The following is a 16351-nucleotide window of genomic DNA, read 5'->3' on the forward strand; positions in this document are numbered from 1 at the left end:
CAATCATCTAGCGTATCATTTTGAGTATATATATGATCAACTTTACAATCACACATGAAGGTTTATGCAACTTAAGGTCCCCAATGTGGTAACAAGAAGTATTTTAAAAAAAATAATATTATGAAAATAAAAAATCAGGATGAAATTTCCATAATTCTGTTATAAGACACAGTTACGCCCACACTGCACAGTGGTCCAGATCGCTAATTTAGGAGGAATTTTTACTTTCTGACAAACCTGTATAATTTAGCCGTATCATGTCTTAGGATGAATTTGTGTACTTTAGAAGATGCTTCTTTTTATTGGAATAGTTATTAGGGTGGTTCTAATTTATCTAAAATACGAAAATAAACTTTTTACTGATGAAAGATAGAGCTCCACAGTCTTCCACAAAGTTGTAAAGTAACTTATTTTGAATAAATTTGTTGAACATATTAAAGCTCTATCTCTTTTAGTTTTTGTTATACAAGAAATTTAAAAAAAAAGATTAGGGTGTTCCTGAAAAAAACGTTTTTTTAGTATAACTTTCGTATCTTTTACTTTTTGTTAACACAACCTTTGAACAGCTTATTGAAAACTTCAAGCCGAGTATTTTTCTCCAAGACACCGAAGGTCTAACTTTTTTCTTTAAAAAGTTATGGACACTTTTCGTTAAAAAAATAGCCTATTTCAAGGCTCAATATCGCTGATGCGGGCACCTAAAATTGAATTCTATTTGCACCACATGAAAGACCATACTTATTAGTATATTTGAGCAAAAATTGGCGAATACGATATTTTTTTAAAATTTGCAATTTAGATTTAAAGTTTGTAGTTTTGCAGGTTCAACGCATTAAAGCATTTACACACATATCGTTGTATTATGAAAAAAGCCACTTTCAAATATCATTCTCTCATCGCAGCAAGCTTTGCATAAGTGAAACGACTGTCAAAAAAGGTTTCTGATTTTATTCGTTTTAAATAAAACTAGTAAATATGGATATTAGTCGAAGAGAGTTGGCGAATTTGCTTATTGCTGGTAAAAAGACAGATGAACTGCTTAAGTTCATTACAAGTAGTAATCCAAATGTAAAATTGAGACTTGTTAGTGCTCGGAAGAAAATAAAAATCTTCATGTTGGAATTTAGAAGGTTGTGGATTCGGAGTAAGCGCACGCAAATTCGGTTTGAGCTGGAAAATTTTGTGTGGCTTGAAGGAAAGCTAAGATTCGAAGTCGAAGGTAAAGGTAAAGGCCGAAAGAGGAAACCATTTTCCGAAATATGTCGCAGAGCCAAAATAAAAAGATTAGGAAAGTTGCGCGATAAGTATTCCACGGAAGAACTTGGTTTAGCGTCAGCCGTCAACGCTAATTCTACTGGTTTCCGTTTAGTTGGCAGACAAATCGAACGATTGTCGAAAAGTCCCGTCAGATCTACCGTAGAGAATTTAGGATCTATGGCTGTCCCGATTGCAGAAGCGTTTACTGCGGAGGAGGCACTTAGATTTATTTGTGAAAATGATTTTTCTAAGGCGCAGTACCAAAACATACGCAGCTCAGTTATGCAGAAGGGTTTGGACATTTATCCCGCGTATAATAAAATAGTAGAAGAAAAGAAACTATGCTATCCGATCGGTATGTACTATTCTCAAAGATTCGTCCCTGAATCAACAATTTTTTTCAGGAATTTCTGTTCAGCCTTCTTGTGCGTATGTTCCCCTTCAAGCTCTTGTTAACCATACCGTGGAACGACTCATCTCGTTTCTGAATATTGGAGTTCTACCACTGCATCCTGAGGATAATACGTTTGTTATCTTTAAGTGGGGCTGCGATGGAAGCAGCAACCATTCCCGGTAGGCAACATTATTTTTCTTCTAAACTTTGACTGACAGTCTCTTTTCCACTTGAACATAGATACAAGCAAATGTGCGTTGACGAAGATGAAAATGGAGAACTATTCGAGTATAACGATTCGCATATATTTGCTCTATCTATAGTACCTTTACGTGTAGTTAGTCGCCGGAAAGATGAGTCAAGAGATTGCATTCTTTGGAATAATGATTTTCCATCTTCAGTATCCCTGTGCCGACCAGTAAAATTAATTTTCAAGAAGGAAAATCCTGAACTAACAAAGGATGAAGTTGCCGCGATGAACAAGCAAATCGATGAATTAGTCCCGACTATAGTAAATGTTAATATGCGCAAGATTCCGATTAGTTCAAGCTTCATATTTTCCATGGTTGATACGAAGGTAGTGAATGACGTAACAGGCACACCGTCTCAAGCGTGTTATATATGCAAACGCTCCGGAAAGCGATTGAATGATCCTTTACTGGAAGCCAGCGATCCACCGGATAGTTTATATGTTTTTTCACCTTTACATGCATTAATACGAGCAATGGAGTTACTATTGAATATTGCTTACCGTTTAGCTCTAGCAAAACCGCGTTGGCGCGTAGGCAAAAATACCAGCGAGCTTAAGGAACGACAAATAAAAATTCGACAAGCGTTACGTGACCGTTTAGGTCTTCGTATTAGCGAACCTTTGCCAGGTGGCGGAAATTCTAACGATGGTAACACAGCTCGAAAATTTTTCAGAAACCGAGATGTCGTTGCAGAAGAAACCGGGTTGGACGAAATGTTGCTAGAACGTATGTATGTGCTATTAACAATCATCAACAGCAAATTGGGAATTAACGCGGATGCTTACCGGAGTTACGCCGAAGATACACGATTGCTTTATGTACGCCTGTATGGTTGGTACGCTCTCTCACCAACCGTGCATAAACTCCTGGTCCATGGAGGAAGCATTATTCAACATAACATGCTGCCAGTAGGTATGTGCAGTGAAGAAGTTCAAGAAACCAGGAATAAAAGTATTCGCAGATTCCGAGAATTCCACGCACGCAAATTCGATCGACTCGTCAATCTTGATGACGTTTTCAAGAGACTTCTTGTTTCATCAGATCCTATAATTTCTCTTAAATGTAAACGTCGAATTCAACGAGCACCGCTGGATATACCTGAAAATGCAATGCATCTACTTTTGAATTAATTGGCATTGAATAAATTCTCCTTATATAAATCATAAATTGTTGCCATAGCCAAATTATTTTTAATGAACACATTCTGTATTGTTGATATGTAAGCAAAACAGAAAAGGAAATACAAAGGCTTTAGGCAATTTCTTTTATGTCGCTATGCGATAAAATTTAAAACTTTGGTTAGTAAATTTAAAATTACATGCTTAAAAAAAATAATATTTTCCAATTTTTGCTCAAATATACTTAAAAGTATGTTCTTTTCTATGGTTCAATCCGAACTTACTTTTATTTGCCCCAATCAGAGATAATGACATTTGAAAAAGGGCTATTTATGAGCGAAAAGTTTCCATAACTTTTGAAAGTATAAAGTTAGACTTTCAGAGTTATGAAAAAACGTGGATTGAAGTTTTCTAAAAGCTGTTCAAAGGTTGTTTTAACAAAATATAAAATTTCTTTCGAACATCAACAAGTCTCAATTTTACATTTGGATTACTACTTGTAATGAACTTAAGCAGTTCATCTGTCTTTTACCAGCAATAAGCAAATTCGCCAACTCTCTTCGACTAATATCCATATTTACTAGTTTTATTTAAAACGAATAAAATCAGAAACCTTTTTTGACAGTCGTTTCACTTATGCAAAGCTTGCTGCGATGAGAGAATGATATTTGAAAGTGGCTTTTTTCATAATACAACGATATGTGTGTAAATGCTTTAATGCGTTGAACCTGCAAAACTACAAACTTTAAATCTAAATTGCAAATTTTAAAAAAATATCGTATTCGCCAATTTTTGCTCAAATATACTAATAAGTATGGTCTTTCATGTGGTGGAAACAGAATTCAATTTTAGGTGCCCGCATCAGCGATATTGAGCCTTGAAATAGGCTATTTTTTTAACGAAAAGTGTCCATAACTTTTTAAAGAAAAAAGTTAGACCTTCGGTGTCTTGGAGAAAAATACTCGGCTTGAAGTTTTCAATAAGCTGTTCAAAGGTTGTGTTAACAAAAAGTAAAAGATACGAAAGTTATACTAAAAAACGTTTTTTTCAGGAACACCCTAATCTTTTTTTTTAAATTTCTTGTATAACAAAAACTAAAAGAGATAGAGCTTTAATATGTTCAACAAATTTATTCAAAATAAGTTACTGTTCAACTTTGTGGAAGACTGTGGAGCTCTATCTTTCATCAGTAAAAAGTTTATTTTCGTATTTTAGATAAATTAGAACCACCCTAATAACTATTCCAATAAAAAGAAGCATCTTCTAAAGTAGGGGAGAGAGGGTAACGGTGGATCAGCAGGAACTATGAAACAATCGCAATAAAATCATAATGCATGAACATAATCGTCTCATTCCCTCATATTTCATGGTTTCTAATTCTTTACACGTGTTACTATATTTTGGAAGATTTCTCATAACTCTATCTCTTTTAATGGATATTTGTTTGTTTTATAACAGTCAGAGTAAATTTGCCATAAAAATCATTATTTCATTTTTATGAGTTACCGTTCACCAGAAAAATGTTTATTCTACTGCTATTTGTAGCAAATTTTATGCTCAACATTTGCCGCGAACAAAGTTTTTTGGTAACTTGTCATGGTTCTGTGCAATTTGACAATCTTCATAAATAGACCCATTGGGTAGCTGTGAAACGATGATATATGGGGAACAGTGAAAATTTCTTGTCTTTGTGATCTATATTAAAATGTGAATGGGTTCAGATTTTCCACGATAAATACATTTCATTAAATGGAAAGTTTGTCAATTTGGGCAAGTTTTGTAGAAATTATCGCCTCTTTCAGGATTGCATCTTATATGCATATATGGTGGTCCGATATTACGCGATGATATAGTGATATCTTGCGGAAACAAACAATTTGCGTCTCAAAATAACTTTAATAGGAAGCTTTAGGATCTTTATTTGTCAAAACAAAAGAATGAAATTCGCAAGTAGAATAATTCACTGTAGACGACGTCGTGTTTCATAGTTCCTACCCATGGGGCTCACTGGTACATTTTACCACCGACTGTTGATTACCCAAAAAAAGTTATTTCCCATGAATTTTACCAGCTGGAAAAAATATATGCATTAGTTAACAACAGAGTGAAACTATGTATCACTTTTAGCTACACAAATAACATGTATTATCATCAAAATGAAATCGTATAAAAAATGTGTTTCATTGTTACCCCCTCTCCCCTACACAAATTCATCCTAAGACAAGATACGGCTAAATTATACAGGTTTGTCAGAAAGTAAAAATTCCTCCTAAATTAGCGATCTGGACCACTGTGCACTGGTAGTTTATGTGAACTTTTTACAACAAAACATAATTTTGCTTGCACTATTTGTAATTTTGATTTAGTCTGTCATTATTTGTAATTTATTGTAAACTTTTATATACGATTACTGGTTTGCTGGGTCGTTTTGAAATGTCAATTTTTGGAGTGTAAAATACCCTAGCTTCGTTTCATCAGCGAGAGAAATGAAAGCCCGCAATGGCTCGGCAATCTCTATTTTTAAATACAAGTTTATTCAAACTAGAGCATTGTAACCAGCTTGCCTTTTTGAGGATTACTGATTAGAGATCACTATTTTCCTATTCTTCGATTGTGCTCTAAAGTTCAAATTTAGCATAAATAATACCTTAAATTTTAGCCTAAAAAAACGATTACTGGATCGTAGACATACGCCTCCCCCTTCCACCACGAGCGCAAAATTTTTGACTGCTTCATTTGTTCAATCTGTTACAACTTGGCAAGAACTCGACATTCGACATTCACCACTATCAAATATAAAACCATCTACCGTAAACCGGGGTGACATTGATCACTTTTCGAAGTAATCATTACATATTTTTAGAAGCATAAAATATTTTTTAGGCTTAATATTTTTAAACCATGTACTGATGTATGGAAAACAAGATTCGTTGGTTTTACCTAAAATTGTCCGCTTACAGCTATTTTTCCAAAAATGATTTCAAGTTGAAGTCCGTTTTCGTATTCTGGGGTGACTTTGATAGCCTGCATGTTCACCCACACTAAGTTTTTGATGTCAATGTTTTCCATTCAAATCTTTGTTTAAACTAATTTTGAAAAAATACTCATTGTCAGAGTCGGAAAATGTTTTTTCATTTGCCAAAATCAGGCGAAACTGACGAAAGAACGAAGCTTCTTTCCATACCCTTAGCACTTTGCGAAATCGAAAATGAGACAACGGGCTAGGACAAAGCAAGCATGTAGCAGAGCGTTCTCATTATTCTCTCCGCACGCTCGTTTTCGCTTTGAGATACAGAATGATATTGGTACTCTCGAAATTGAACTTGCTGCTGGGGAAACGAAAATACACTAGCAATGATATTTATTTGTCGATGCTCGATTCTATAGATTTGCGAGCTAATGATGGTATTGTAAGACGGAAGCCTGATCGGTGTGCATATTTCTCATTCTAACTATGTTCTAGATGTATTATTAGATGCACATTGCATTAATTTCATTTAATGAATAGAATTGCAAATTACTGAGCATGCATCAAAACGAAATTGTAACTTCGGATTGTCATAGGAAAACGAAAGTCGCTGCTGCTGCTACTAGTTTTCGTAGAATCGAAAGAGGTGGCGACATCGCCTTTATTGTTTTATTTTTTCATGCATTTAGTGACGAAAGAGGCAGGAAAAGGACGAAGATGAATTCTCTGAATTTCGTCGTTCATTGAATAGGTATGAGAATTTTAGGCTCTGCTCATTGTTGAATAGATGTTAATATAGTTACTATATTCATATTTAGGCGGAGACACTGAGCGGAGCCAATTGAACATGTCAAATACCGGAGCCAATCGAGCATGACGTCACATAACATGTTCTCTTTGGATGTATATGGGAAAGGTATTGTGATTATGGTCATAACTATTTAACTCTTATCTTGTGTTATCACGTGTAGAGAAACGAAAAGAACCAATTTTTTCTGTAACATGAAGAGTTTGAAATCATATCATCCGATCTTCGAATTGTTTTTTCTATTCGTGCATGTAAAGTTCTTACTTACGACGACAATGAAATTATTAAGCTAGAGCTTGAACATTTACATGGGATGCCAGTGTTTTTTCCTGAAATAAGAGCTGCCAGTTTTCCGGCTTTTGTGTCCGCCTAACTCTTAATATAGTAACTCTAGATGTTAATTGGTATTGTACAAAGTGTTTCAATATACTGTAAAATTTGAGTGACCAAAATTCGTATAGTTTGTTTCCAACTAGCATAAATGAATCTGATACATTTAAATTTGCCAACTAGTTTCACAAAAAATTGTTTTTAAAATAAGCAAACTCATAAAAGCAAATTTGGCACATCCCATTTTAAAGAAAACTAAAAACTCGCTTAGAATTTATTACTTTTGCTAAAATGTGAGATTTATTTGTTTTATAAAAAATTGAGACTTTACGAAGCTTCGTAAAAATAAGGTAAAGTCAAATTTCGATTTTTTTGTAGTTTTTGTGCCAAAAAACCGAACAATGTACTCAAAAAGTATAACCAATCAGTATTTTTTAGGTTTAGAGTAAAACTCACTTCCAATTTGAATGATTCGGTAGACTATTCTGGCTAAATAAGCGATCTACGAAAAAAGTTTCGAGTAATCAAAGTCACCCCGATGATCAAAGTCACCCCGATTGACGGTATATAAAACAATAAAACAAGGAGATCAATACCTACCATGGCACAATCCCAATTTGTCTTTTTGAGGCTGTGAAACAAATTTAAACAATTGAAATACGTCTCAGCGAAAGAAGCTTCAAAGTTTCAAACATGTCAATGAATTTTGCTGGAGGTATTTTTCTGTTTTTGATATGTATTAATCATATTTGTATCAGCTTTGAGAATCGGATCGATGATTTTTTATCTGATTGACCAGCTGTCTTCTACGAGATTTCGATTCCCAGTAGGTATCTCTTTGATGTCTTTGATGTTTGAATTCTACTACCTCTCAATGTATTGTCAGGGCTGTCATCGACTATCACAATCAACTGCAACAGTTTATATTTTTTACGAAAAGAAATTTTTATTCATTCTTCCTCAGTGTTTCTCTAGATTTCTGTTTTACCGATCCAATTCAGCTTTTAGCTCATTGAATATGACGGTGATAGACTTTCTTCGTGTCGCTTCCCCTTGGCGCTAGTGTCCGTGTATTCTATGTAATTTGCTATTTTAATTCTCATTCGAAACAAAGAAAAATAATTCATTAAGTAAATATACCGCATTTTTTTCTCTCTCTTTAAATCTCACAATCACCCAACATTTTCTCCTATTTGTTCTACGAATCTCGTTTTATCATAATCTTTCCCATAATCATCGTCATCATGTCCATCATTAGAGTGGATTAAATAATTTAACTACGATTTTTTTTAGTACTCTAGTTTCCATTTTCAGCTGACGGTTTTTTCACCTTTAACTGAGTTTCATTTACATTTACATTCCTGCTAGTCGCTATATACCGCCCAATGATGCCATATTAGTTTCGACTTAAACCTATGCTTTTTGTTTATAAATTCAGATACAATCAATATGTTACAATCACCGTTGCATTTTCCTTTCTATGTTCATCTTCCCTTCCTGCTGGGATAATTGTAATAGTTTTTTGTGATTTTTTTCGGTATGTTCAATAGTTTGCATAACTTTTCACACCGGTACTTTTGAAGTAACAAAACATGTTCCTTCTAGGAATCATTTGAATTGTTTTTTTTAGTAATTGCAATAGAAAACGATTACTGGAAACGAAATTTTATTTTTTCCGGGCCCGCTTGCCCACGGCTTCCGATTTGGAAAACGTTAACAGTTCTATCGTTGATAGGTTCGTATTCTTTGTTTTCATTTTATGGAATTGGATTGTTTAAATTGTGTTTTTTTAAAGTTATTTTTTCGCATTTCAATTGTCTTTAGTCAACATTAGTTTTTTTCCTATAACAATCCCGTTGTTTATAAATTCACTGTTGCTTGTTTGTGTGAAACGTTGCTTTGGTTCTTTTAGTGGATTAAAACTATATTTACAAACTTTTTTCGATGGCTTTTCCAGAAGGGTGTTTGGCTGTCGGAGCTTACTGATCTCGCGGGATGTGTTCTCTTTCATTCGGGTTGTTATTAATTGGCGCAGCGGCGGTGGTACTCGCTCGCATATTGATTGCAGGTTAACTTTCTTTCCGCTTCTTTTTTGGTTGATTTGACGTTTTGATCTGTATTTTCTGAATTAAAAGTTTTATTTTTTATCAGGACAAAGTATTATTTGAAATGAGAGTTGAAGAAATATATTTGTGGTAAGGCTTTGTTCGCGATTTGGAAAAATACACAAGCAGCTGCGTCATTGTTTCTGGTTCAATGTTTTGGCTGAAAAAATTGAATTAGATGTGAAATACATCTTAAATGTGCCATGGTAGATACTTAAAAACGTCAATAATGGAATTCTAATGATTCTGGCAATGGCTGAAAATATAAAATATATTCAATCCTAGGATTTCCTTTGAAATTAAACATTAAAATAGGTTAAGGAGCAAGCAGATAGCTCCAACACTGACGCAGTGTCAAGACCCATGTTTTATCATTTGTTTCGAACGAACAGGAAGCGTTGTTCCGACATTGTTAAAACTTTCCAAATACTGCTTGACGTCGCGTCAGCGACAGAACCATCTGCGTGTGCCTTTACAGTGCTTCATGAAATTCAATGACCTACAAAGTCTTTCATTCGAACCACAAGCGGAAGATTGGTACAGTATTTACATCCGTCGGTTGCGGTTCCGGCGACCAGATGATGCTGATGATGATGATAATGCTCCTGGTGAATGCTGCCACACTCGCAACACATCACACAATTAACCAGCTATTAATTATGCAAATCGGACACAACCGGGTCGATCCGGAATGGTAATCAGGCTGCTGGAACGTGGCATAGATTTCGTTCGGCAGCGAACGTGCACTCAAGTGTTACATCCTGTTGCCTGCAGCTCTGCGCCTCCTGTCCGCACTTGGACGCGTGGAACAGCTTCCCAGTTCAATTTAATTTGAACTGGCGACCAGGTTCGTTATTTTTTCACCTGTTTACACTGTGGCGCCGCATTTTACGCAGAGAGCCGCACTGTTTGTTTTCCCATTTTCATTTTCAACAATTGAAAAAACAAACGCACGCATTTGTTTGTGTGTTGACGTTTGTGAGTGTATGTGCGTTGTGAAATGGTGAAACGGCTGGAAGCGAGAAATTAAACATTTTCGCTTATTATTCATGCACTCTCATCGACTGGGCAGGTCGTGTGATTGGGGTCATGTTGTTGGGGACACCGCCGTAGGACGAAGCAAAGTTCGTTTAATTAGTGTACATTTAATCATTTACGAAATGAAGAGTTGGGGTAGGTGAAAAAACAAAACCCGTTACCGCAGTGGGAAGCAGCATGAAATTAACGCATCGTGCGCGTTTGTGTTGCATGCTAGAGCAAACACAGTCAGTGACAAATTGTCATAATATATGAACATTAAGAAATGTTTGGAGAACGGGGTTGATATGTGCTGCTTCGGAAGTCTTGCTATGATCTCATCTGAAACATAAATACAATGCTCAAGGGATCATTCATAGTCGTTAGCAAATATAGCGTACCTTATTAAACTGAAAGTAAAACTCCTTGGCAATACATCGAACTAGCTTGGCGAACACTATGATCGCATTTTTAGTACAATCGACAATCGTTTCGAGTAGCAAATCTCTTCGCTGAAAAGCTTCAGTTTTTTTGGTTTAGTGTATTTTCACCAATTTGTTGTTTGTATCGGTCGCTCCAGTCATTTTAAATATTTGATGTGATTTGTGCCGTTTAATCGACGTTCATTGCATCAACCGGCTCAGAATTTTATTTTTACTCTTGACGTTGTAAAGTTCAAAAGTGTTTCCTGTTTGTTTTTGTGTGATGAAAAATCCAGCGAAAAAGTTCAGATTGTTTACATCACCGAACCTGTGTGTAATTGCCCACAAAAAATTCAAGCGCTCATTTCGCCATCTGCACGCGGGTATCGGAAAGTGTTTCCCACATTGCAGTTTGGCGCTCAGTGAGACGAAATCGAAAAGCCGGACCTAGGGCGCACAGTGGGGCAGAATGCTACTTTCGACGCTCAAAACCTCTAGTGCCCTGGGTATGTATCTTGGATGATTGGTGTGTTCAGCAAAGTATCGTGGATAAAAATAAGCATTATTTTGACAACTTTGGTTTTGATCTAGATAAGTAGAAACAGATCTAGATCAGTTTTATCTTTTGATACAGGCGTCCAATCAAAAAGTTTTCTTCTGTAAAGTTATTTGTTTTGATATACCAAACATATATTTCAAAGACACTTATATTCTATTACCTATGTAGATGGCGCTACATGACATTTAAAAAAAATATTCGAAAAAAATAGTTTTTACACTTTTTTATGAAAACATCTCTGGAAAATTTTAGCTATTACTAAATCTTCGAAAAAATGCAATATTTAAAAAAGTTGCAAAGAGTGATAAATGTTATCATGACATTTAAAGGGTGTTTTTATCATAAATATTGAAAAAATATATCCCACAAAAATTTTAATAACCCACGAAGCGGCAGATGGCGGCAGCTGAAATTTTGTTCGTGTTTAGTAGAGACTTTTAACTTTATAATAACGAAGAGAAAAAAGTGGGGCAAGGTGGGGCTTTTTATCTACAGACACTTAGGTTAGGTGAAATTGCCAATTTCCGAATTCCGCCATCATTACTCAATGTGCGGCGGCAGCTGAAATTTTATGTGTGACTAATTCAAAACTAATATTTGTAGCCGTCAAGGGCTAGTTTAATGTTATGTGAAATAAAGATAAAGAACAACAATAAGAACAAGTTCATATATTCTGAACAGGTTAAATTGTCAAATGTACGAAATGTTCCGCACGATCATAAAAGCCATTTTTGAAATGCTTGACGACCATAACATTGGGTGAAATCTCAGATTTTGAAAAAGCTCAATCTTAAAGGTAATGCTAAAAGAAAACGGTAGCGGAAGTGGATTTACTTAAATCGTTCATACAAAACATTTCTTTAGGGGGTGGGCGTAGCGTATTTGGTAAATTGATTACCTTGTACGCAGCGCACCTGGGTTCAAGTCCCGACCCCGCACATAGGGTTAGAAATTTTTCATAAGAGATTTTTCTAACCCGAAGGGGCGAATGATCTTAAGATTAAAACCTCTATAATCCGAATTAAAAAAAAACATTTCTTACAAAGAATAAGCACTGGTTTATGTCTGAACTACAATTTGGCAAACTGCAGAAAGCACGAGATACATCAGGTATTAGAACAAAATTACTATATGAATTACTTTATTTTTAATTCCGAAATATTATATTTGGAGACAAAAACAAGAAAATATTTACATATTTTTAAGATTACTCAAAACTACTCAAGGAAACTAGGAACTGTTTCATACGAATTATATTTTTTCCTTATTTCCAATGTCTATAGATAAAAAGGCCCACCTTGCTTCACATTTTTCTCTTGGTGGTTATAAAGTTAAAGGTCTCTACTAGTCACAAACAAAATTTCAGCTGCCGCTATCAGCCGCTTCCTGGGTTATTAAAATGTTTGTGGGTCATATTTTTTCAATATTTATGATGAAAACACCCTTTAAATGTCATGGTAACATTTATCACTCTTTACAACTTTTTCATTATTGGATGTTTTCAAAGATTTAGGAATAACCAAATTTTTCCAGAGATTTTTTCATAAAAAAATGCAAAAAATAATTTTTTCGAATATTTTTTTTTAAATGTCATGTAGCGCCATCTACATAGGTTATAGAGTATAAGTGTCCTTGAAAAATATATTTATCATATCAAAACAAACAACTTTACCGAAGAAAACTTTTTGATAGGACGCCTGTGTCAAAAGATAGAACTGATCTAGATCTGTTTTCACTTATCTAGATCAAAACCAAAGTTGTCAAAACAATGCTTATTTTTATCCACGATACTTTGCTGAACACACCAATTATCCAAGATACATACCCAGGGCGCTAGAGGTTTTGAGCGTCGAAAGTAGCATTCTGCCCCACTGTGGGGCGGGTAGAAAGTAACTATGAGTTGCAAGTCATGCGACCCTTCCGTTATTAGGATTGACAAAATTACCTGCCGTGGATATTGTGCATCGGATTTTCCAGCGTTCCGCACTAGATCTGTTGCCCTGTTTCAACAAGTACATGTACTGGTTGTGTGACGATTGTACTCGCTGTTTCAACAATTGGGTACAGCTAACCGATTCTGCTACTCCCATCGTGGACACAACACAGTCCTCTTAAATCACTCGACCTGCATTGAGACTCAGTTTGGGGCTAATCCTGGCTCTGTAGCGCAAAGGGGACTGTTTGTCAAGTGACTTCCAGGAGATCTACCCACTCCAAAACAAAGTCTGAAATTTGCGCCACAGCGGTCGCTATCTGTGGCATTAGAGCCATGCAGCGGGAAATCAGAAGAAACCCTGATGAGCGCGAGCAATTCTAGGTCTATCAGAGCCGTCTCGACCCGAGCCATACAGTAGAGGAAATTGTTACTATGACCCAAAGCAATTTAGTTGATCAAACAGGATATCGATCTCACGAAAGTCAATTTCGCTTCTTTCTGAGTTGAGCTTCAGAGCGAAATACAAGGCGATGCATTCAAAACGTCTACTTAGCCGACTCGTGGAGTACTCGTTCGTCAATTTAATTTCAACTAGCCAAAGCAGGATAGATGGAAGTCCTCGATCCCCTTGTAATATCCAGTTGTACCGGTCCTGTGTGCGGGTTTGAAGAAAGGGCCTTTCAAGCTTCCTAATACGGCAAGTATATATCCATTTTGAATAGTTTAAGAGCTGAAATGCTCCCCGATTCTAGTTCACCATTAATTGCTTCGTATCAGTAACAGATTCAATTTTCCTACTAGTAACCTACAGCTGTTTACGAGAGGTACCTATTTCAGCTGCATTGCATACATCTTCCTTACCCCAAAGCCTTTCGATTTCCAGCCTTGGTCAACGACGGGATAAGCTACTATTATACTACCAAACCGTCGGTGGTATCAATTCAACCGTTGATGAATATCGCCTTGCAGTCTCCGATAAGAGTTTTGACATCATCGTCTTCGTCGAAACGTGGTTAAACGATGACACACTTTCTAGTTAGATGTTCGGTACTGGATATGAGGTTTTTCGTTGCGACCGGAATCATAGAAATAGCCGCAAATCTACTGGAGGGGGTGTACTAGTAGCAGTTAATCGCAGTTTGAAAACACGAGTTGTCGAGAAAGCTTGCTGGAATTGTCTCGAGCAGATCTGAAACAGGTATGTGCCATCGAATGTGTTGACGCACACTGCAGGTCAGTTTTTATTATGCTCGAAGATCTATTGAAGAGATCATCGTACTAGGAGATTTGAATCTTCTCAGCATTTACCCGGGTCCCAATCACTCCGTTCTTCGCTCAGGGTCGGTGAGGCTTCTTGGCAGTTACAGCTCAGCAAGGTTATTGCAAATTAGTTCTATTGTCAACGAGGATAACCGTCATCTTGATTTTTGTTTCGACAGTGGTCAGGTTTCTGCTATATCTGTAGTAATGGTAACTAATAGTAATAGTAATTTCCACAAAGCTGATCATCGCAGTATCGCTGACTTTTTTCCACCCTCGATTGGCTAAATATTCTGAACTCCGAAGATGTTGAGTACACAGTTCAAACTTTTTCCAGTGTTTTGGGTTATGTTATTGATGGACAGGTCTCGAAGAAAGTCTGTCAAGAAAGCTGCCCTGCGGAGGTTTACTAAGTATCGCACAATCCCGCTTAAAAACTAAAACTTGAGACTGGCGTAACCATGCTTATAAGCGAGCTAGTTAAGATTGTTTCTTTCGATATCAGAGTAATCTCAAGTCACACCCTATACGTCTTTGGAAATATGTGAATGAGCAGTGTAAGGTATGTGCAGACTATTTTCGGAGAATATCGCGAGTGTGTTTACAGATGAGATCTTAACAGTTGCTCAAATTGAACTCGCTGTTAGTTCCGGTCGTGAGCCAAACTCTGAGTGCTTTCAATGTCAACGAAACGATGATTACTAGAGCTTGTTCTCGGCTTAAATCGTCTTTCAATCTGGAACCCGTCGGTTTCTCTTCAGTACTTTTGAAAAGGCACATCGATGTATTAGTGAATCCAATTTTTCACATCTTTAGAGCATCTATTACCAGTGGCGTTTTACCATCTTGCTGGAAGCCCGCAAATTTTTTTATGAACTTGGAACATATTCACGGACTTACAGAGACGCGATACGTCAACGATTACCGCGAAATAACTTCATTGAGTGCTGTCTCGGAGTTGTTCAATCTGGTGATTATGGAATCTCTTCAGTTTCATTGCAGGCAGTACCTGCGTCATGATTAACATGGCTTCACGTCTGGGCATTCGACTGCGACTAACCTGCTATGACCTAACATCCTACATAACAAAGAGTATGGAATATCGCGCTCAAACCGATGTTTCGATCCTATCCTATAGGTCGAGAAATAGTGAATGTCATTGGAGGTTGTCAATCACCCAGATTTATTCCATCGCCAGGAGTACCCCAGGGAAGTCACTTGGGACCGTTGATGTTTCTGCTTTGCTTCAACTACGTTCATATAATTCTGAAGACTCCACGCCTGACGTTCGCAGACGATCGCAAGATGTTTTTACATTTCTTCTGTAGAAAGCAATTACTCTGAACATGGTCAAGCTAATCCCGGCCCGTATATGTGTGTATGTATGAAACCAACAAATGCACATCAGTTACTCGGAGATGGCTGAACCGATTTTCTCAAATTTAGTCTCAAATGAAATGTACAACGTATCCATAGGCTACTGTTGGATTTCATTTAATTTCGACTTCCGGTTCTGGAGTTACGGGTTGAAGAAAAAATTCAGGATACATCATCAGGGTTGCAAAAAAATTTTGCGGATATTTATTGTCTCAAATCGCTGTACTACTCTTTTTCGCGGACAATCCTGGAGTAATGCTGTGAAGTTTGGAGCCCAGGCAATAATAACGGTGTTGAGATAATTGAAACCGTGCAACGACGCTTTCTATGTTTTGCGCTTCGTAGACTGCCAATGGAGAGATTTTGTCCGTCTACCCAGTTACGAAAACCGGTGCAAACGGAAAAAAAATTATTCTCAAAATCGTGAATCTCGTTTTTACCTTATGTAAGCCTTATGGACCGTTAACAAAAATCATGTGTTTTGTAATTATGTTAAATTTCCCTTCAGCAACCCCTGCATAACGCTTTAACTGGATGAAATATTTGTTT

The sequence above is a fragment of the Topomyia yanbarensis genome, chromosome 3 (genome assembly GCF_030247195.1).
Source record: "Topomyia yanbarensis strain Yona2022 chromosome 3, ASM3024719v1, whole genome shotgun sequence".
NCBI lineage: Eukaryota > Metazoa > Arthropoda > Insecta > Diptera > Culicidae > Topomyia > Topomyia yanbarensis.